The sequence below is a fragment of the Dipodomys merriami genome, unplaced genomic scaffold (assembly GCF_024711535.1).
Source record: "Dipodomys merriami isolate MVZ:Mamm:240054 unplaced genomic scaffold, mDipMer1.0.p SCAF_7, whole genome shotgun sequence".
NCBI lineage: Eukaryota > Metazoa > Chordata > Mammalia > Rodentia > Heteromyidae > Dipodomys > Dipodomys merriami.
The window spans coordinates 43,731,217-43,753,241 of NW_027206290.1; the positions used below are offsets into that span (position 1 = coordinate 43,731,217).

At 35.8% G+C, this 22,025-nt stretch overlaps 1 protein-coding gene across 1 annotated transcript in view; it reads left to right on the forward strand.

The window, feature by feature from the left end:
* Rbms3 (RNA binding motif single stranded interacting protein 3) overlaps positions 1-22,025 on the forward strand; it is a 295,095-nt gene that overhangs the window by 245,942 nt on the left and 27,128 nt on the right. The window lies entirely within an intron of this gene.

The window sequence follows — 22,025 nt, forward strand, 5'->3', positions numbered from 1 at the left end:
ACACAGATATATGCTTGTTGAGTTATTAGGATTTTGCTGGTTCATTTATATCTTTCAATAAATTATAAAAATGGAGAAACTTTTTTTAAGGGCTGAGACTGGGACTGGAACCCAGTATCTGCCGCTTTAGCTCATTGGCTAGAGTTCTACCAAATGAGCCATTCTTTTTACCCTGAAGAATCTTCTTTGTTCAATTATTTTTGTTTGAAAATGCTAAAACCAGAGAGGTTACAAATATGTAAGTCAAACAAAGAGTAGATTTCCTTTTGGACACTGTTACCCCTTCCCTTGTTCTCTCCAAGTTTTCCCCTCCCATCCCAAACACAAGTTGTATAGTTCATTTAAAATTTTTTTTATTGTAAAGACACTGTACAGAGGGGTTACAGTTACATGAGTAAGGTAATGAATTCATTGCCTATTAAGCATTGTTACCCCCTCCTTTGTTTTTCCCCTACCATCCCTTCCCTTCCCATATAGTTCATTTTTAACATCATTTCCAATAGGTACCATTACTGCATTTGTTATTTTTGTTACTCTTTGCTCCAGACAATCATTTAAAAAAAAAGACTTCTTGTGAGTTCATAATTTTTCCTGGTCTGTTCATATAATTTATCCTGAATGATATATTACCAATAGTCTTCCTCTATTCTGTTGTTTATTCCATTTACCCGGGGTAGCTGCTTCTTTTTATATATTTTACTTTGTACTCTGTAGAAGAAAGAAAGCTTCCTGCTCTTGTCAGAAAACCAAACACTGTGCAGGGCAAGCCTGTCCTCTGTGGCAAGATCAGAGCAAAGTACCATTGGCAAGGTACAGCACACTCATCCCCTAAGAAGGCCTTCCTCTGCAATGCTGATGTCAGCAGAGCCTTCAGCAAGAGGCAGCCACTGACTCAGAATGCTCCATGCAGCAGCGAGCAGTGTCACTTGTAGCTTAATCATTAACCCAATAACAGAGCCCACCTAACAGGAGGGATCTGACATGTGCAAATTGCATGCTCACCAATCAGTACATCTGGTCATGAGAACCCAAGGTTCCCTTTTTAATCATCAACACAAAGTGGCAACTTGAGGCTCCACTCAGAGAAGCCAGCAGTGAATTGACTGAGATCCAGCACTTGCCTAAGGCAGGCTTGAGACATCTGATCCTGGAGAAAAGCTGCCTAACAGACTTGTTCACATTCCTCCAGACTCCTTGTGAAATTACTTTATCAGAAAGTAAAATGCCGGAACCAAGTGATTGTATGTCCCAGTTGAAATGCTTTCTGTGAGTTAAAATTTAGCATTTTAATCTCTTCTTTCTTAAGAGTGTGACATATAACACAAACATTTAAGAAAACATTACTAGTTTTTCTAGTGATGAGACCATGAGTAAAATTACCACTTATTACAAAAAGAACAAGATGATGAATGATTCCTGAGTTCAGGGCCTGGACCAGTATCTCTCTCCAGATGAATGGATTTGCTGCTTTTCGAATGAATGATGGTGTAAAAAAGAAAACTCAATTTGTCTCCCTTGCCTAAGTCATAGGATAATTCAAATTAAATTGGGTACAACACATTTTATCCCAATTACTCCCAAATGTGCATTGATTTGCTGTTTTCAGTTGTGATTTTTAATATAATATTATTTTGTAATCCTAACACAAATTTAACACAGAAACCCAAAACCCCTAATTCCTATGATTATCAATGAAGTAATGCCAGTAGGTTAAGAGAAATTGATATACTATAATGTCCCAATAAAAAGACAAAATGAAGCCAGGTGCCCGTAGCTCATGCCTATAGTTCTAGCTACTGTACTCAGGAAGCTGAGATATGAGGATCGAGATTCTTCAGAGCTAGTCCAGGTAAGAAAGTTCATGTGACTGTTATCTCCAATTAACCACCAGAAAACCAGGAGTGTCACTGTGGCTCAAAGTGGTAGAACGCTAGCCTGGAATGCAAGAACTCAGGGTCAGGGCCCAGGTTCTGCATTCAAGTCCCATGACTTAAAAAAAAAAGAAAAAGAAAAAGAAAAAGATGACTTTGAGAATGTGTTGCTCTTATCTAAAAATTATCCCAGCAGGCAATGGTTTTATTCACCCACACACAGCTGTGCATAGGAAACAATATGGGATATTGGTATGGGATAATAAATACTATGGGATAATGAGAAATAGCTTTTAGAATCAAGATGGTTCATAAGTTTTCTGGTCCCACTAGGCAAAAATTACATCGCAATGAGAGTCTCTAAGAGTGTCTGCACTTTACTTTTCCTATCCATAGTGTAAATAATAATATATTGGAATCATTTTTATCTGTACATAACAATGATGTGTGAATGCATTGAGATGCTGTCCTAGGAAGAATCTGACTCTCTGCCACTGTTAAATCTTTGAGGCTCCCCTCCCTACCCTTAGGAAAGTGTCCTAGGACTAGTTGGAATATCACTAACTTCACATCAGCTTTGATAGATAAGAATCTTAAGTGTTTTAAAATACAGTTTGTAATACATAAAAATATAAGGAATGTTAGAGGAGGTCATTGCACATCTTTCTTATTGTCTGAACTTTTATGATGTTGTTAGCCAAATTCATGTAAGAAATAAATCATAAATACTTCTTCACAATGCAAAAATGACCTAACAATGGTTATTTTTCCATACATTATGCTCACAGGAAGATTCTAGAAAGTAATGAAAAATGATTATTACACATATTTTCAATTTTCTGTAATTAAAACTTTGAAATATTGACTTAGAGACATCACTGACTCAAATGTTAATAGAAGATTTTGAATATATGATTTTAGGGAAATTGTTTATAAGCGCACATGACTGTGTGTATGTATTATATGTACATGGAAATAAAGGTGAGAGCAATGGTTGTAATTATGTCAGTGGTTTTAGAAATATTAACAGTGACCTCTACCACTCCTGCAACTTCTACTCATCACGTCTCAATAGTATGACATTGGAGGCAACATTTACTAACGTTTTATCTCCTTATAGAAATGGTTTAGAATTTTTGAGTGAGTCTGTAGTCTAAAGGCACTGAGAAATCTTATGTGAATTCATCCACTTACCAAAGGGTCAGAATCTTCATAGCTGATTGACTGCTACTGTTCAAATATTTCATGTTTTTTATACTGAAATCAAATTTTATTTTTAACATTTTTTATCGTCTCCATTCTCTTTAGATAGTTGTCCAAAGTGATTTCAATGTAACCTGTCAGTATAATGCATCTTAATCAATGTCACCCCTTCTGACATTCTTCCCTATCTCTCCCAACACTATTCATCCCTTCAACTTACCTGCTTGTATTTTTACATGTTGTACATTGCTGAATACAAATTTTAAACGGTGGATTCCGTTCCTTGTGTGTCACACATACAGCAAGCTAAAATCTTTTTGTGTTTATTTGATGTGAGATTTCCAGAACCCTGAAGTTTATAGAATTAACAACACATTTGCGATTAGCACTATAGATGATGTATTTTAAATTATATATTGATATAATTCTGTATTCTGATTGAAACCAAAGTCTCCTGCTACTGGCAAGCATTTGTTTTCCCAAACTACATGTCATAAAATACTTATATTTATCAAAGCTAAGCAGGTACCATTTAAATTCCATCTGCTTTCTAAGGTACTGCAGATTCTACTTTCTTTTCTGTGTCTGAGTTTCATTCACTTTGATAATGTGGACTATACCAGAAACTATGTATTATTTCTTATCAGGTGAGTCCTTTTTCATTTGTCTTACTGACCTATGCACTTAGGTGCATTCACTGAGCTTTTCCTTTGATTAAATATTGATGGAAAAGCCATCAGCTAAATGACCTTGATAATATAGAGCCAAACGGTAATCATTCTGCATCAAGTTTCCTTAACAAATGGAAACAAAACTCTTGGAAAGGTTTTCAACTAATGGTGTCCTTTGATTTACATGAAATAGATTTATTTCAGATGACAGCAAAACCAGGCAGGCTTAAGAGTGATGGCTTTTAGGCGCCTGTATGGCTTACAGAGTCCAGCCATCTGCCCAAGAGACAGAGATCTAGGGAAGCACAGGACTCTAGATTCAGAAAATGTGGATTCTCTTAATAAATGAGCAGTTACTTCAGTAAACCTAGTTTACTGAAGCACACACCAGTTGGCTCAGGGGTCGTCTTGGAGAGTTGGTCTACATATCCGTTCTGAGATTTTGCCCTCATACCTTGAGAACTGATAGCATATTCTGCATTGGATTTGTTCAGAAAGTGAAGGACAATTGAATAACTGGGTGTATTAAGTGTTATCTAGAAGGTGGGAGGGATAAAGCACGGCTAGTTTTGTCACTAACAAAGACAGAGTGCTCGATGTCAGAAAGAAAAGGAGACATTTGATTGTTTTTATATATGAAGTCTTGTCCCTGTCTTTTATTACAGGACCTTGTTTGATAATTGTTGTTAATCATGGAAAATTGTCTAATTACAAATGTGATGACCTTGCAAATAAATAGCTTCCAGCTAATTAAAGGTTACTTGACATTTTTCCATACATTCTTTTGTTATTTCAAGGACAATTATAATATTGTCAGACAAAAATATAACAAACACTGGTCTTGATAAAATATAAATATATACCTGATATATGTCAAGATGTAACATGGAATTATTTGGATTGCAAAGAAAAATTTAAACACAGAAAGAAAACACTATGTGTCAAGACTTGTACTTAAGTGCTTTATGTGGACTGATGTAAAATATTTGATGGACAATATCAATGTCCTTTACCAATGGGTTCACTTTAAGTTCAGATGAACACACATATTTATGTTCTTTCAATCTTTGTGTTTTATCTTTTTGCTTGAAATCAGAACCTTGAGCTCTCACTCAACTTTCTTCTTATGGCTGGTACTTTACGTAACACTTGAGCCATATCTCCAGTCTAGCATTTTGCTGGTTGATTGGAGAAGGCATCTCACAGACTTTTTTTGCCAAGGATGGCTTGAAACTGAGGTACCCTAAAGGTGTCATTCTCCTTAGCAGCTAGTATTAAAGGCATGACCAGCTTCTTTTAGACATTTTGAACTTTTTCAAGTTCCAAACTGAGACCAACCATGTCTGGTCAGAAGGTGACTACCCTTTTAATGGAAAATAATTATTTGATATGATCTTCAAGTTTCCTTTTTACTTCAAATACCTGATTCATTATTTCTCCTCTCTTCCTATCATGTTTACTCAAATCATATTCCCATTTTTATCAGCATTATCCTTTCTTCTATGTTCTTAACTTTGTGGATCTTAGCCAGTTTTTACGGTCCTACAGAATTAATTAACATCTATCTCACACATACCCTCTTCAGCATATACTTATGCATTATGATGTTTCATCTGTATAAGAATTATATAGATCCTTTCTATGTCAAGGTTCTCAGACACTATTTAATAATTTCTTTCTCTTCATCAATGATGCTATCTGCTTCTTCTCCAGTTATCACATAGGCAATTCCAAGTTTGTGATTTTATCTTTTCCTCTTGAAAGTTTTTTTTTTTTTTGATGTTTGCTTTTGTTTTGTCTGATTATTGATACTGGTGCTTAAATTCAGGGCCTTCCAGTCTCATTTGGCTTTTTCATTCAAGACTGATGTTTCCTTTTTTTTTTTTTTGGCTTTCAAACCAATGTATAGTTCCTTTGCATGGAAGATAAGTATCATAATATCTTTTAATAGATGACTAGACAGAAACACATTCCTTATAAGGTTAATGTCAAGACTGATGTTCTACTACTGAGTCATGCCCCACTTTCAGCCTTTTGCAGGTTAATTGGAGGTAAGAATCTCATGGACTTAACTGCTTGGGCTGGCTTCAAATCATAATCCTTAAATTTCAGCCTCCTGAGTATCTAAGATCACAAATATGAGCTACTGGTACTCAGCTTCTTGGCCTTAATTTCCATGCCAAAATTTTCAACTAGTGTCTAGATGGTTTTAATCTATACATTACACCCTTAGTTGGCTCACCAGTAGTTCAAAATTCATAGTTACAATTCCAGCCTCATTATCTTTCATCACAGTCTAGTCTCTCCTGCAGACTTCTCTTGGACTCAAGGAAACATCGGCAAAGATTACTTCTCTAAGCCGAGATTCTTAAAGTTAAAATGTGGGTAGGAGTTTAGGATTGTTATGGTCTTTGTCAGTGGCTTAGAGTAGTGTTTTCCTTTATAGGTACAAATCATATGATTTAATAATCAACTAATCTTGGAACAAGACTGCAAATCTCTCATGAATTGTGAACCATATTTCTTCCAACTGTGCTTACAACTTCAGGAACATTTTGGAACACTCTCTCCTGCATGCCATATTTTTCACAAAGATTCTACTTACATATAACATTTTGGATTTAACTTGCTCATTATCCTCCATTACTATGGCCCACGTTAGGTCTTTGTACCTTTTTAATTTCATTATTGATGTCTAGTGAAGAGGTGTGAAGGCCATACCATTCAGTAGAAGCACAGTCTATAGTGTGATTGTTCTTCAATCTCACTGTGAGAGTAAATGTAACTTTTCCTGCAAAGAACATTCTTCCTGCAGCTAATCTCTGTCTGTGGTCTCTCATAGATTCTTCTTAGGTTCTTCTTCTGTCCAATGCCAATTTCAGCTAATGGTTAAACATATAGACCTTTGCAGGCAGTAGCAAATAAAGCAGTATTCCATGCGCTTGTCAAAAGGTTGAACATTCCAAAGTCCCTACCAATCATACCTTTCAGAACTTGGCAAAGAGAAATAATAGTTTTGGAAAAATAGTTGCCTGTTAGGCAGTATATTCGTTCTCCTTGACTAGTCTAAATTATGTCCCAAGATTAAGCTGAGAAAGCTATTTCACCTAGATGATTACATCCCATTGGTCCCCTGAAGAATTGCTTTTCATAAAGTATTCCCTGGCACGAAGCCACTCTGCTATGGCTGAAGGACATTATAATAAATAGCCCCTGGAAACTTGCTTGCTTACTGGAAGACTAAATTGTTCATTACACTACAGTGTCTTTGCCTTGCAGACTCACGCCTCTCTTGCCTCCACACTGGAAATCATTCTTCTGGGCACCTGGTTTATTTTCTTACCTAATGGACACAATAGCTTCTATAATTTTTTGCCAAAGAACTCTGATAAACTTTTCATAGTATTTACTTTATCCATCTGCTTGATCACTTCATCTTTCCTTCATTCTTCCTACAATATTTTATACAAGTTTTAAAGCTATGTTAAGTCCTTTTCAGAAGGAAGGTAAGAAACAATTGAATAAATTATGGAAGTGAAGAATTTTGGTATGTTATTTTCCCAGTCAAAAACTGTAAGTATAGATGAATACTGTGACTCACTCCTATAATCTAGGTTAAAATCGGGAGGATTATGGTTTAACTCTTGACCTAGCAAAAAGATTGTGAAACCCCATTTTGATCATGTCGATTCTGAAATTTCTTCCTTGCTGCACATGTGGTCTCTGTTGGTCACAACTCACCAATCTCTGATGATACAGGTCTTCTGATTTCCACTGCCAGATGTGATATTATTTTATTTGAGAAACTCTCAAAGCTTTATATTAGAACCTGTTGTGCTCCACCAGATACTATAGATACCCTACCAATTGTCCTCTACCCCAGCTTAAGGTTGTAGGTTCTTAAAAGTATAGAGAAATAGTTATTAACTAAATAAGTGACTCCTACATATACGAGTGCTGATTGCTAGAAGGATCTTTGGTATAATCCTAACCTTCACTTCAAAAGATTAAAATATCAGGTATCATATAGGCTCAAAACATTTAGAATTATGAATCAACTAAGTATGAAAGGTGAAAAATGAAATACAAAGCATTAACTAAGAAATTGAATTAACTAAACTCAAAGAACTTTCTGAATGGAATTTTAGAAAGCCTCATGAACGAGGAAATAGAAGAAAAATTAAAAGGTTTTGGAGAAAGTAGGGTCTTTGGGAAATGTTCATTGCATAATGTCAGGTATTAGTAGGAACCTATGATGTGTCTGTTAGATATATGTGTGCCCTTCAGCAGTATCATTTATCCAAAAGGTCTCATTTGGTTAATTATTTTCTGTAGATAGCCATCACACTCATCTATCTTACTAACATGATTATAATTGATTCCCTAGAGTCACCTTGGGAAAGTAGTTTCAGACTCTTTTAATTGCCAAAGTCCCTTACATGCACACTGTTGCAGTACTTCCAGGTCCCAGCATTGTCGCATCTTTGCCTGCCTTATTATTATTATTTTAATCAATCAATAGGATGTGTCGTGCCTTTCATAGACTTTCTGGGAAGCATGTGTCCAGCTTTCCCATTGTCATTGTGAATGATAACCAAGACAAATAAAGCCACTAGCTCATTTCATTAATAAAGTGTAAACAAACACCATGACACACCTTTGAGTGATGCATAATCATATTAAGAGCATGTTGGAGAAGGACAATCAGGTAGTGGACATAGCATTGGTTTGCCTTAGTGGGATTTTTCAGTCATGATCCCACCAGGACCTCTCTCCTCTTCTCTTTCTCATTTGTTTTATCCAAATCCATCCTGACAGTCCACAAGGAATTTAATTAGTGTTTTCTAAATAATGTTGAAAACTCTTGCAGATTATCAAGATTCATAGGGATAAAACATTAGACTTGAAAGCCATTCTTTTCCGTTGTTTCTGCCTGTGGATTTTCATTTCTTGAAGAGACCGTTTTCCTCTTACTTTTTCCTACAGATAAAACTGAATATAAATGTTAAGTAAGCAACCATTGTGTTTGTTTTTTTAATTCTTTTAGCATTCATGCAAGTAAGACTTCTTTTCGTTCCATTAAGGAACATATCTTTGATTGTTTGCTCTTGACGTTGGTTAGTTCAGACAAAAGTTATAGTTTTGTTAATCCCTTAAAATCAATTAAATTCTTTTACCTTTGGATTTATACTTTTCAAGTCCTTTGACTTTCAAATCCCCACTACTGGCATTTGTATTTAACACCCAACCAAACCATTTAAACTTCAAGTTCCTTTGAGAATTTGCTAAGATGCCAAATTATATATAAACACATTTGAATAGTCCCCATGTCCTAAAATTCCTTCTTTGGGAGTCTCACCAAGAATGCAATGGCATTATTTTACTCAGCTAAAGAAAAATCACAGCAGCTTAACAGGCTTTACTACATGTCAACCATTGCACTCCTGCTAAATAAAGCATAAGAAAGGCAGCGTGAGCTTACTGTGCTCACTTCTGCAGTGGGTTCTGCTCATTAACTCTTTTCCATGGTAAGTTACTCTTGAATGACCAGGTAAAATGAGAAGACATGAGAATCTGGCAGGTCAGGGGAAGTTGCTTGTAGCTTCAATGCTGGGCTGATAGTGCACAGAAAAACAGTGAACACAGCCAGGTGCCACTGGCTCATACTTACAATCCTAGCTACTCAGGCAGATAACTGACAGCCCAAATAGACAAATCCAATTGACTCTTATTTCCAGTTAACCAGCAAAAAGCTCAAAGTGGAGATATGGCTCAAATGGTGAAAAAGCCAAATGACAATGTGAGGCCCTGAGTTCAAGCCTTAGTACTGGCACAAGAAAGTCTCTCATCTACAATTAACCACGGCTCCAGGAAGTGGAGCTGTGGCTCAGGTGCTAGAGCACTAGCCTTGAGTGAAAAAGCTAAGGGATAGCACACAGTAGTATTTTACACACACACACACACACACACACACACACACACACACACACACACACACACACACACACATAACCCCACAAGCTTTGAAGAAGATAAACCTTTTAACAGTCTTCCATGTATTCTTTGTAAGTCCTTTCTGGCGCTCCCTTTCTCTCTATAAATGAAGATGATACCAAAAGAGATATAGTATGAGTGTTAGTTGAGGTATTAGAATTGTCTTCATATCTCAACCCTCTTTACTTCCCAGGGTTTCATATTTCTGAACACGTCATCTAAGCCAGTGGTTCTCTGAAGTCCTAGTCTAGTAGCATCAACTCCTCCCAGGAATTTGTTAGAAGGGTAAACACTTAGGTTCCAACCTAGACCCACCAAATCCCAAACTGTAAATGAGGCCAGAAGTGTCTCTTTAAATAGTTCTCCAGGAAATTTAAATACATACATAAACTTGGCCAGATACTCACAATCTTGTGTGTAATGAGGAGAAGATAAAATAATTAAGAAATGGAAGATTAAATTAAACTCTTGATGAAAGGAAAGTACTACAGTGTTGATCACTTTTCATTATTCCAACTCTTTCCTTCTTTCCGGAAATGTGGTAAATGTCACTATTTTATTTGATAATTTCCCCTCTTTGGCCTAATATGTTTGTAAAGATGAACAGAATTTAACTTTGGTTGGAAAAGGGTACAAAGTTGGCCTTGAGGGGAAATCAGTAGGCCTCGATTTTATGGAGACTCTATCCTACAGAACATGTTATTTAAAACTATTTATACAAAATATTGAATTTCAGAACTCCTGAAAAGAAAATCAAATGAGTCAGCACATTGGCTTGGTGTCCACTATGACATGGTTAGTTATGAACAAGTGACTCTTAAACCAGGCTGCAATGGTTCATGCCTGTAATCCTACTGATGAACAAGACAGCCACATGGCAGATTCTTGTTCTCCAATGATATTGCACTATAGAAATCAATGGAGAAACAGCAAGCACCATTTTAAAGTAAAAGTCTATAAAGAGAAAGTAAGCTCTACTCAGGACCAGAAATTGGTTGTTCAGCTTTGTGGTCCTGGGCTGTTGCTTGATGTTGCCCCATCCAACTCCCACATCTCTCCTCTTTCTACACCTCAGACAATATCTACATGTTTACTTAAAGCCAGTTCATCTCCTGGGCAGTAGCCACAGGATGGTGAGCTGGCCTGGGCTCATGGTTGGTTTGTTTGAAACAATCCAGACCCTCTCCTGGTGGTGGTCTGGTGCTCAGAAAAAGGTAGGTTTGGCCTGAGACATGGCAGGACCCAAGGCCCTTCCCTAGGTGGTGTCCACTGGTGGGGGAGGCGGCAAGCTGGCCAAACTGGCTCACTGATGTCCTTCACTACCTCCTTAGGAATCTGAGACCTGAGGATCAAGGTTCAAAGCTAGTCTGGAAAGACAACTCCAAGAGACTCTTATTTCCAGTTAACCAGTGAAAAGTCAGAAGTGGAGAAGTGACTCAAATGGTAGAGCTCCAACTTTAACTAAAAAAGCCAAGTGAGACTTTGCAGCCCTGAGTCCCAGTACTGGCAGGCACATGCTTGTACACACACACACACACACACACACCACACACACACACACACACACACACACACACATCTTGTAGAATCACAGAATTCAGCCCTCATCTCCTGGTCATAAGACAATGGAACCATCGTTTCTCACAAATACATCTGCAGTGAAGTGGATGTAAAAAAAATGCCTTCCAGTTTTTTTATATGAGAGATTTTCCTAATGTCATGAAGTAAAGCTGTTTTCAAAATAGACCAAGATCATACGATGTCAACCAACTTTTGCTTCCCTTGTACATTGCTTTGAGCCTCTAGCAATTAGGATAATAACTAAATTGGCTCTTTTTTACTTTCAACTGGTGTCAGTAACGACTAAGAGGATTACCTTATATTTGGATATTAAGGGGTTTGCAGAGCTAGCAGCATCTAATCCTTCTCTTTCACTGTTTGTATTTATAAAACATGTAAAACTAGCAACAAAGCTCTTAGCTGAGTCCCCAATTTCATATTCAAGATTGACCTTCAATGTCTGCAGACTGACATTGAGTCACGGCTAGTAAGGATGGATGTACATTCTTTTCTAGTTTTTGCTTTTCTCAGTATCTGCATAATAGGTCAGTGTAAAACTGGGAAGAAATTTTCTTAGGCATATATTTATTTATTTTCTGTGCCCTTCACAATTTTTTTTAAGTTTTTGTTTTCATCTTTTGAAACTTGCTGTTGTTTCTTTGGGTTCTTAGTCCAAAAAGTAATTTCATGAAAAAAACAATATTCAGAATAGTAAATATAAATTCATCATGAAGTTGGTATTTTGGAAATCATACAGATTTCCTAAGGAAGACATTGAAGCGTAATTTCCTAAACGTCCTCTATAGCAGTAGATCTAAAATTTGGAAGCAGATTCGATTTGCAGAGTCAGCATTAAATATCTCACACCCAAGGCCTGCTCCAGACTAATTAAATCAGGATATCCATGAGTAGATAATCACAATATTGTTTTACATCTTCCCATCACTCCAATGCTGAGAAAAATCTGAAACCCAGCATTTTATGAGTTATTAGTGGTTCAAAAACAAACAAATGAAAACTCATTTAGGATTTAACTAAGCAAAGTACATTTTGCCTTCTTAGAAGCAATGAAAGACTCACAATAAACATTTGCATATTAAAACTCTAAGTAAGTCCCACAAAAGAGAAAGTCAATAATGCAAAGAATGCAAAAGGCAAAGATTAAGAAGAGACAACTATAATACTTAGGTTGATGTATTTCTTTTTTTATGTGGGTTTTCTCAGAGTTAGACTGATGCATGCAACAACCATAACTTATTAAAAGGTATCCAAAGAAAACTTTTTTTCTGAAATGCTTGAATGTATGATTAGACCCAGAGTTTTCTGAACCCTCTTGTAGCATTTGAGCATTTGATTTTTAAAAGGATTTAACCTAAAGATTCAGGAAGTAATCAGTGTCTAATAGAACAGGATTTTGAATCATGGCACCATGTGACATGTAGTTCAGCAAAGTGAGTCTCCAAATATTCACAGAGCAACAGTTACATAAGTGATATGTAGCGAAATTTAACATTTAGTAACAATAGAAGGATCAAGAAACCTGATAGTCAAGAAAGTAGCATGATATGATAGCAGAAATAGAATGATAGGATACACTGGACCTGATGGTCATCATCTCATGCCATGAAAAGCAAGGTTTGAGTTCAACCTCAAGTACAGGCACATACACCCACAGACATACATACACAGACACACACATGCACACTCACAAATAATGAAACATACACATAATGAAAGAGACAAGAAAATCAGAGTCAAATGCCATTAAAGACATGCTTTCTATATACACATATGCATTTCACCATCAGATTTTGATAAATCTACATCTTGCCAGTCATGGTACATGCTTACATAAACCAATGCAAAGAAAGAGGAAAGATCATCTCACTGCAGAATAATTTTCCTTTCCCAGAAGTTAAAGTTGGAGCCTGTCATGTGTCATTGGCTTTGCTAAGGTTATTTACATTCACTTCTGGACAAAGGTTCAGGACACACTGCCTGTAGAACCTGTACAACATGACTGCAGAATGAGAACATAGATACCTGAGGGAAGTATGGATTATTTTGAGAAGCGGAAATGGAAGCTGAGTGGTAAAAAGTCGATCTATGTATCACTTGATGGTGGATAAGGCATTCCCTCCCTCATCTTCCCTGTTTCCACACAAAATCGTAGATCCTTGGAACACATACATGGAAAGCATTTCAAGGTGTCTAACAGAAGAGTCTCACAAGGTAGAAGGTTAACAAGGTGTTATTTTATTACAACAGAATAGAATGGAAACAAGAAAATCATTTTCTGCTTCCCACATGGGAAACTAGAGTTAAGACAGTTCAAAATAACAATTCCTACATGTAGCATTTCTACCAGTTAAATTAAGAGAATACACAAGTCACCCTACTTACTAGTGACTTGTAATCATAGATAATATCTCTGAGTGGGTAGGATGAAGAGTGCTGATCTTGTTTTGTTATATAAGCCTTTGACCCTATCTGCCTTTTTATTTCTTCAAGCAACTTCTTGACATCTCAAAGGAGATGCAGGAAAACACATACATAAATACACAAAACAAACTTTACAACTTTGGCATGGGGTGGGGGACGGGAGATGGGAAGGGATGGAAAGTAGAAACAAAAGAGGCAATAATGCTTGATAGGAAATGTACTCATTACCTTGCTCATGTAATTGTAACCCCTCCGTACAGTATTTTCACAATAAATAAGCAAACAAATAAATAATACATAAATACTCACCTGTAATCATATTTGGGAGGCTGAGATCTGAGGATAAAGGTTCTAAGCCAACATGATATCACGGGCTCTTCCATTATTCTGCCTAGTATGGGCAGGAAAGTCTGTGTTACTCTTATCTCCAATTAACCACCAAAAACCAGAATTGAAGCTGTGACTCAAGTGGGTTCAAACAGCCCAGGAAAACAAGTTGAAGAGTTGCTTATATCCCATTAACTAGCAAAAAGCTGGGAGTAAAGATGTGGCTGAAGTGGTACAGTGGAACAAAAAGTAAAAGCTATGTTCAAGTGGAAGAAAATAAAACAACAACAATAAAGAAAATTCTCTATTTTTGTAATTTAACATATAAATGGAGATGTCAGAAAGGACCTAAATGTTCTTTTTCCTCACTTGAATTACTGGTTTTAATTTCTGATCATGAACTTTATTTTTCTTTTACTTTTTTCTCTGTTTGGTCAGTCATGAGGCTTGAACTCAGGGCCTGGGTGCTGTTCCAGAACTCTTTTGCTCAAGGCTAGTGCTCTACTACTTTGAGCCACAGCTTCACTTCTGGTGTTTGAGTGGTTAATTGAGATAAGTCTTATGGGGCTTTTCTTCCTTAGCTAGATTTGAACCCCAATCCTCAGATCTCAGCTTTCTGAATAACTAGAATTACAGGCATGAGCCACTGACACCCAGCTGATCATGAGATTGTAATATTTATTAAAACTAATGTAATTTCCTTGTCTCCTATTTATTCTTCCTCATGTCCCTCTGAGATGACTTTGGTTCCTTTTAATTCAGAGCTATCAATGGTGTATCTTTAGTAGAGCCAGAAATGAACTGTTAACTCTATGTAGAAAAGCAACCAAAATGTCTTTTCCAGACCTTGTTTAAGATTTGACATAGGAAATAGATTTGGCAAGAAATTCAATAGACAACGTTACCACAATCTGGAATACAAGACATCAAGTTATTCTATTACAGAAATAAAAGTCTCAGAGAAGATACCGAAAATCACACTTCAAGAGGAAAAGTGTTTTCTGTATGAGGATAAAGCTAATGCGATTTTTGAAGACTCATAAGACATTAAGGAAATGTAAAAATCTTACATCATTTCTCAATCCAAAAAGTCATTTTGCACTCTGTATCAAGAATCAATTTCTTTAGCTTTACTTCTGTTCCAGAACATATGACTATGAAATATCATCTTCATTTATTTTACAGTATTTTTATGATTTTTTTATATTTCTGTCAACAGAGTTTGAACTCAAAGTTCTGTGCTTGCTAGACTGGTGCCCTACCACATGAGCCATTCCCATCTTCATAGGATTACAGGCATGAGGCCCTGGCTCATTTATTTTTTAAATGACCTTCAAACTCCCATGTTGAGCGTGCTGCACAGAAAATTCTCCTATCCTTGTATCTTACCTAAATTCTGATTTTTCCTGAGAATTTGGTTTGCCCTCCCACCCTCAAATAGTCTTCAAATTTCCATGAATTCCTGGGCCAGCAGAGGTAGAAGGAGGTATAAGCAATCTTCTATATCAGCATGGTTTTCTCCAGAGCTTGTGCAGTTTTTTCTTAAAAATGCTAATCTACAAAGCTGCCTTCTCCCTCTTATTGCTATTCTGTCTCAATCTCATTGCAACCTGCAGATTCAATGTGGCCCTTACCACTCAACTTCTCTTGCTTTATCAGCATTTTATTCCTGCATCTTCCCTTTAAATTATGTTTCCTGCCTATCTCTTTTCCCATTCATTCTCTCTTCCAGACTAGAAAATGTTGTGTATTGCTTCAGCTGCCCTTTGGCTAACTGCTCTTATTCCCCATGTTAATAATTGGATTGGGTGGAAGCTGAATGAGCTTTGCTTCACATTGACAGAGTATCTTTACCCCATCCAACATGAAGCTTTAGTCATAGCGACTTAAATAGAAAATAACCAAGCTTCCAGGCATACTGAGGATTTCTGTGTTACTTTGTCTTCTTGAAAGATCTTGGTTTCTTAAATTTCTAAAATACAGAAACAAGCCCAGTCTACGACAGAATAGTCTAGATGATACTAAGAGAGACTAGGGACCTGAGCTGTTCAGTTATATAGTCACATTAATGTTCTGAAAGAATCCACTGGATAATAAATCCATCAGTTCATTTGCTAACTTAGTTCTTCTTGATTTAAACTGACAAACTAAAGTTTGTCAGTAAATATTGTTTTGACTTAATGGACTCCTTAAAAGTGGGCACACTATTTATATAAGCTTTTTAATTATTTATAATTAATAAAACATATTAACATGGCAAACGTAACAGTGTTAAGTGTTAAGGAAAGAAACAAGTAGATAGGAATCTAGGTGTGAAATAGGAAGAAAAAGAAGCCAATAATAATACACACTATAATGTACAAGGATTTACTAAGCTACTCTGTTCCTATGATTAGTGTATGGCTGGAAATAATAATGCCTGAGATGATAGATAAATAGATAGATAGATAGAGAGAGAGAGAGAGAGAGAGAGCGAGAGAGAGATAGATAGATAGATAGATAGATAGATAGATAGATAGATAGATAGATAGATAGATAGACAGATAGGTAGGTAGATAGATAGATAGATGCTTCTAGTGGTTATTGGATCCAGTTCATGCTTGAATGTTGTTATATGTGATTTATTCAACCCAGAACTTGATACATAGGATGGGCTCAAAATTGCATGCCTGAATGTTGCTCATAGGTGAATAAAAGATAAAACTTCATTATTGGAATTTGATTACTGGCTTTCCAGTAATCTTTCTATACTGAAATTAAGTATCAGCAACCATCGTTGCTTACTCACTCACTCTCTCAGTTTCATACAAACTACTCACTGACCAACCTCCTTCCTTCCACAGGTCTTCCATTTCCTTATTGTAACAGATCTTGGACTCCATTAAGGCTGCCTGTCTGTTCATTGTCTTCCACCCTTTCGGAGCCATTCCTCATTCTTTCACCTCTGTGCCTTGCTTAGGTTCTATAGCAGAACATAATCTCTCCTTTTCATGGCTCTCATCTCTTGTCCCTAGCTCTTTCCACATCAAACTCTCTGGAAAACATTTCTTTCTAGCTCACCTGCATTCAGTTCTCAGTCTGCTTTCTTCTTTTGAACAAAGAAGGATGTCTAGAACAAAGCATGCCAACATGCTGATGGATTTCACAGCAGTGTTGTAACTCCACCGTTAAAATAAGTCTTTGAATAAAACTTAGCACTTCCCAGAAGACTTATACTCTATAGCCCTGCCAATCCATTCTATGACTCTTCTAGAAGTCAGCTATTTAATACATTCTCTACCTCAAATCTTTCTCCTTTCTCTCTCTCCATATATATATATATATATATATATATATATATATATATATATATATATGAATAATGGAAAATTAATGTAAGTATCTCACCACTCTTCCAATCTTGCTATCTCATTTATTTTTTCCTTTTGAATGGATAGATTGTCCCTGCTCTCATCTAAGCTCAGCCTTGCTTGTCTTCTGTAAACTTTTAAAAATATATACATTCTTTTGTTAAAGTATAACGTATATACAAAAATGTGCAATTCATATATTTACAGCTTAATAAATATTATGGAATGCTAATATATCCCCAATCCAGATCAAAATAGTAAAAGGTCCTTTATTCTTACTATTTTTATTAATCACCACAAAGTATACACAATTCTAACTTGTATCATGGGAAATTTCTTTGATTTTATTTTTGAACTTTCAGTAAATAGAATTGTATAATATAAACATTAAATCTGTGATTGTCATCCATATTTGTAGAGCAGTTGCTTTTTCATTATTTTATAATACCGTAGATAGATGTTAGTTCTGGTTAATGTCTAAGTCATTTCTATCTCCAAAGTGTTAAAATTAATGCTACTTTAAATATTTTGAACATGGGGCTGAGAATGTGGCTCAGTGGTAGAGTGCATGCTAGCATGCAAAAATGCTGATTTGGTTCCTCAGTACCACATAAACAGAAAATTCCAGAGGTGGTGCTGTGGCTCAAGTGGTAGTGTGCTAGCCTTGAGCAAAAGCAGCTCAGGAACAGTGCCTAAGCCCTGAGTTCAAACCTCATGCCAGGCAAAAAACAGGGGGAAGGAGAGGAAAGAGGGGCGCTAGGAATATGACTCAGTAGGAGAGTGCTTGCCTTAGCATGCATGAAGTCCTGAGTTCAATTCCTCAGTATCACATAAACAGAAAAGGCCAGAAGTGGTGCTGTGACTCAAGCAATAGAGTGCTAGACTTCAGCAAAAGAAGCTCAGGGACAGTGCGCATGCCCTGAGTTCAAGGCTCAGGACTAGTAAAATAAATAAACAAATATATAAATAAACAAATAAATATTTTGAACATAACTTGTGTCATATTTGCAAGAATTTCTGTAGAAATTCACCAAGGAGTAGAATGGCTATACATAGTCCTGAAAATGACCTGTCACATTGGGACTGCCACATGGTTTTACAGAACAAATGTGGCAGTTTAAACACACACCAGCAGTATATGAGCCTCTCCTGCACACATTCTCCCAAGCACTTGGACTCAGCAGTCTTCTTCACGTTACAGTGTATTGTTGCATCATAGCACTTTTAACTTTCTTTACTACAATGATCATAGAGTGAAGTTATCTTGTTTTTCTATGACTATTTACACCAAACATACATAACCACAGGTATTTACATATTTATATTTGTGTTGATTTTGGTAGACTGCTTTTTGAACCAGCTCTGGCAAAAAAAGATTATGACTCTTTTATGTCCAAGAAGCAGCAAAAAGCCAGAAGTGGAGGTGGGTATACAACACTAATCTTGAGTAAAAAAAGGCAAGTGAAAGCACAAAGCAGAGTTCAAATTCCAGTTCAAACACAAAAGAAAAATCAGACTATACAATAAATCCTGTAGTATATACTTTTTGTGAATTGTCATTTTCCTCCTGTTTTATTTTTAGTTTGGGCTTAATATAAAGCCCTTGAGATTAATCTAAGCTATTATGGATATTAGTAGTTCATTCAAACGTCTTCTTTGCTTATTTGTTGTATTGGAGACTTGAACGCTGGGACTTAAACCCAGGGCTGTGCACTTAGCAGGCAGGTGCTCTACCATTTGAGCCACACTTTCAGCCTTTTTAACTTTTGCTGATCTACTACTTATATCCAGGATGGGTCTTTACCATGGTCTCCTATTATGCTTCCCACCTAGCTAGGATAATGGGTGAATGCCACCATGCCTAGCTTTTTATTGGTTAAAACAGGGTCTCACAAATCTTTTTGCTGCAGGTAGCCTCCAAGTTTGATCCCAATCTCAACCTCCGAAGTAGCTAGGATTATAGGTGTGTAAGCCACCACACCTGGCTCAAATATATTAATTTTAATTTTTTTTAAAGTTTTCTGACTTTTGATTGATTTGTGGAATTCACACACGCATATGTATATAAGGTTGCTCATATATATATTTATATATTTATATATATATATGATTAAATGCTTTCCCTCAATCTTTTGATAATCATAAATTCTTAACTCAAACCCCCAATTTATCAGTCATTTTTGGTTAACTCTCTGGTCATCTTTAAGAAACTTGTAGGTTTCTTTTTCCAAGATCATGAAACCTTTTCTCCTCTTTTTTCCAAAAGCTTTAAGTTCTTACATCTGTGACCCATCTCAAATTAGTTTTGTGTAGTGTGTGGAAGGGGTTAGTATTATTTTTCAATACAAATATCCAGCTATACCTGCAACATTTATTGGATACATCATTCTTTAATGCTCTGAACAGCATGGGCACTGTAGGTATAAATCAGGTGTATCTAATCTATTTTTTCTGTACTCCTTTTTTCTATCCTTGCCTCAATACTATATTATCTAATCAACATAATTTTTTGGTAATTCTTGATATCTAGTAGTTTATGTCCTTGGATGTTATTTTTCCTCCAAAATTTTCTTAAGTGTTTAAGTTCTTTACATTTGTATATAAAATTTAAAATGGATTTTTCTAAAGAAAATCTGCTGGAATTTTAGTTTGGATTGCATAAGTATATTTTAAGATAATCTCCATATTGACATAAGTGTGTATTTCTAGCAACATAGATATTTCCATGCCTTTTCTCAGACTTATTTCTAGATGTTTTGGTTTTTCCTCTTTCTCTCTCTCTCTTGCTGTTTAATACTTATTAAATATTATATAGTAAATGTGCCATATGTTCAACTATATTAAATATATATATACATAAACATAGAATAGAGTATCAATTTAATTTCATTTTTAATTATCTGTTGCTGGTATGTATAAAATATTTTAATTAATTTCTACCTGATAACTTTGCTAAATTTCCATATTCTAATAATTTTATTGTTCTTCAATCATGTTATCTGTGAAAAATGACAGCTTTGTTACTTCCAACTTTATGCTTGCCACTTCTAGTATAAGGCCTATCTCTGGAACCACAAAGAGACCATTAGAGTAGGTGATATTAGAAAACTTTCAAGATTCAGATGGAAATGATTCGGTATTATACAATGACCTACAATAGTATTTGTACACCTTTTACTATATAGACTTCTATTCCAACTTCTCATTTATTGAGAAGCTGTTTTATCATACACATATGGTAGTTTTTATTAAATTGATTTGGAATCTTACAAAATCATTCTGTAACATTTTTCTTTGTTCTTTCAGGGGGGTAAATTATGGTGATTGTTCTTCAAATGTTAAGCCTTGATTGATTGATCCCACCTAGATAGCATGTGTATTTTGATTCATTAAAATGCTATTTTATGAGGTTTATGTAAATGCTCATTAGAGACATTGAGCTTTGATTTCCCATTCCTCCAATGACCCATTGATATGAAGAATGTGCTGGCTTTATAAAATGAATTAAAAAGGGTTCGTTCTTTATTATTCTCTGGAAGAACTTATGCAAGTTTTGTATTATTTAATTTTAATTATTTGGATAATTCATCAAAGAGCCAACTAAAGCTACGGGGTTCTTGTGTATAGTTTGGTATTATGATTAAATTTCTTGAGTAAATATGAAACTATCTTGGATTTCTTCCTATTTTGTTGTCCATTTGGCTAAAATGGAAATTGGCTCATTTCATATAATCCAGTTTATTCGCATAATACTGTTCGTAGTATCTCTCTATGTTTTCTACTTATTCATCACACATTCTCTCTTGAACCCAGTGGGTTCCCATTATATTTCTGTAAATAAGTTGTTACAGTTACAAACAACATCTACCTTGCACTGTAGTTGTCAAGAACTTCTCAGTTTTTTATCTAATTTTCTTGTCTTTACTTCCTGAGGATCCTCAGTGGCCCACTGAAACTACACTCTGTCCCATCTGGGATTTCATATTAATCTAAACCTATCACATAAATTCTTGAAAGGGCATGGAGAATGTATAGTGTTTCTGTAGAATTGTATCAGATTCAAATTTGAAGACATTTTCTTAGTCAGCTACATTCCCATAGTATTATCTTTTATCTTTATTACAGAAATTGTTCTACATTCTCAAACCTAGTGGACTGTGATATTTTCCAATGCGTTTATGAAATTGCTTTATCTGTGAGACTGAAGGATTAGATAGCCTGTGTGCACTTTATGAAGGTGATTATGTCTCTCTGTTGTGCAGAGGATGTAGTTTGGTATTATTCCAAGCTATAAACAGTATTCGAGATTCTTCATTATCTGCTGCCATTTGCCAGTAGCAGGTGACCCTCATTCCAGAATACAATGACAAATCTATATTTCTTATTTAATAATTTAATCTAACACTCACTGTGAGTTACATTTAGTGATCTTCTGGGGACATGGATGAATAATGTGGCCTACACACCTCTATGAATCTGGTCTCTCTCCAAGTGTGAGTGTGATCCTCTCTCCTCAAGTCTTTTTCTCTCAGTAGGATAAGAATATGTGGTTCTGTATCTGCTTCCATCTACTCTTCAAATAATCAGTTACTCACAACTCTACTTAG